Below are 2,721 nucleotides of genomic sequence, written 5' to 3'. Positions count from 1 at the left end.
GCTCTCTTTTTACACATACATGTTTGAATTTCTTTATGACAAACTCTGTAATTTTTACAGTGTATTGTCATCAGCTTCCAAATTGAACATTAATTTTAATTTATTTATTTGTGTATAATGACATCAGAGTATAAAGTAAGTATTTTGAATGTCAAAGTGACATTTTCTGACCAAGGACTTTGAAGTTCTTTGAAAGTGGAGCTCATAAAAAGCCTCAACACAACCTTTTATATTTGTTCAAAACATTTCCCTCTATGCAGCAAAATGTCTGTAGAGCAGCAGCATTGCAGGATAAAGAGTCCGATCTGTAAAGTGTTTGTTTGTAGAGTCCCATAGAATCAGAGCTTTTAACAATTTTGAAGAAATAGCCAGATTTCAGGGGTAAAAAAACCCCCTAGACCTTCGCATCTACTTCTCAGGTGTGGGTGAGGGAGAAACAAAAATGTTCAGGCATATAAAATCTGTCTTAAAACTACAAAATAAACATACAGTTTGATAGTTTTGGACTTCAAAATGTGACCTTGGAGTTTTGTTACACTGTCAACAAAACAAAACCTGTTTACTGAGTAGAAGTAAGCAGCAGCATTGGCAGCAGCAGCAGCAGCATTGGCAGCAGCATTGGAGCGATCTGCTGCTGCTGCTCCACTCTGCAGGCTTTGGCAGAGTCCAGCTACAGTGATGATGAGTGTTTACATGCGGCGGTCATAATGGACCACAAATAACCAGAGCTTTCACTGCTGTAAAAATACGACTATAGTAGAATGGGGGGGAGAAAAAGGGCTAGTTAATGGGTAAGGCAACTGGGCAGCACTGAGTTGGGAGTGTGTTTTTGATGGAGGGTCTGGAGATTGAGTCGCTGGGGAGAAAGTGTCAGCACAGCGAAGAGGGAACGCTGATGTCAGAGGTTAGACATGTGGAGGGCACTATCTGCCTGGCAACAATTCAGACAGACTCAAAGTTACACAAACACAGCTTCAGTTGAGCTTAAGATTGATGGGGATTATTTAAAAAAACAAAACAAGATTAAAAGCAACTAATGCCAAAAGTTATTTTTCACTGGCCACTAGAAGTGTATGGTGGTGTGTTCCTCTTTGGTAATAGGGTTTTCCTGGGTGGAAATGTTTTAACTGCAGGTGGCAGTGGTATAATGCAAATTGTTTGTCTTAAAAAAAAACAACATAGAAGTGATCGTGTCCATAGGTGTGGATGTGTGTGGGCGGGGCTAACAGCAAGCTGAAACGTTTTTAAAGATTCTATCTAGTTGAAACATGCAATTTTAGTAAGGTGAATGTAGCGCATCCATTGTATGTCGTTCAACCGGTGAATGTAAACAAAGACCTCTAGGTTCTTAAAAATGTACATCGGAAATATGGAAGATTTCTTTTTCTAATAAATTTAGCAGAGATGGCCAACCAATATTATCGACCTGATATTAGAATATTATTAGAAACGTTATCGGCTTTACTCCGATAATGAAATCCCAATAACGCAATGTCTGGGTTTCGCCAAATGATACGTGCCCTCAAAGTAGTTCTGGGGATAAACGGCTGTACAGTATATATTAAAGTGAAAGATACAGTAAAATGTGACCTCTCAATGAGGGAGAAATCCACCTGACATTTTTAAGGTCATGAGTCTGTGATGATTTCTCAGTGTGGTAAACATGACAAAATGACAAATTACTGAATCAACAATATAAATATTTAATGGGTTACAAGGTGCAATAAATACAGTTAGATTATAAAAGCATCAGTCACAGGAAAAAAACACAAGTTACAGTAGTTCAGTGCAAAAGAAGCTCAGTTTTGATCGTTTTCATTGAAAACTAAAAGTAGAAGTCAGTTTGGCACGTTGTCCGGCACAATGAACAATTTTTAGATGGTTTTTTTAGAACTTTTTTTTTGAAGACCACAGCTTCATTCTGCTCCCAGACTTTAAACGTGATTAACCTGATTTCACTCATTCTGAGTAAACTTCTAATTTTACCCACAGACAGAAAATGTTACAATTCCACCCTCTGAAAACCACCTCAGCCCTGGACTGGACGGCTTCTTCTCTCAGTGGGTTTAATCCCTTTAACCTGGACTGGACGGATCACTTTAAATTATTTCTTCTAAAAGTTGCCTGAGGGCTGAGACATGATTGGACGTTTAAAACTTTATGTTCACATCTTTTGCCAATAAAGCACAAAAATACCTTTACAAAAAAGAATGTAAGTAAAAAAAATAAACAACGCCACCTTGCATTACGTGGTCATCTCACAGCACAGGGTCCTGATTAACACCAAACTTGGTTTTTGTCCTATAACTTCAGCTACTCAGAGGAACAACCTCCACGTACAGGGTTAAGACACAAGAACTGATCATTCTGCCAGAGGGCGCTAGAGAGGCCAGAGCGAAGGGCTTGTGGAGGGCTCTTTGGGGCCCCTGGTGTGCAAAAGGTCCAGGGTCACCCAACTTTAGTCACTAACTGTATCCTTAGCTTAAATTTGTATGAATAACAGCCTGAGAAGAAAACAAGAAACACTGAGCTCTGGTTGGCTGATTGCTCAGAACAAATACAGAATGGGCGGAGCCTGTGAGAACACAACGGTTACTGACATAAGCACTCGCTTCAACCAAAAACACCACAGTCTAAAAACAGGAAACTGAGATAACAGTGTCCACTCATCTCCCTTTGAACAAAGTATTTCTCAACCTGACTTCCTGTCTAGAAACAGCG

This window comes from Cynoglossus semilaevis, chromosome 1 (assembly GCF_000523025.1).
Source record: "Cynoglossus semilaevis isolate Cse_v1.0 chromosome 1, Cse_v1.0, whole genome shotgun sequence".
In the NCBI taxonomy this organism is placed as follows: domain Eukaryota; kingdom Metazoa; phylum Chordata; class Actinopteri; order Pleuronectiformes; family Cynoglossidae; genus Cynoglossus; species Cynoglossus semilaevis.
The sequence above is the reverse complement of the archived record's forward strand: the minus strand, read 5'-3'. Positions refer to the sequence as shown.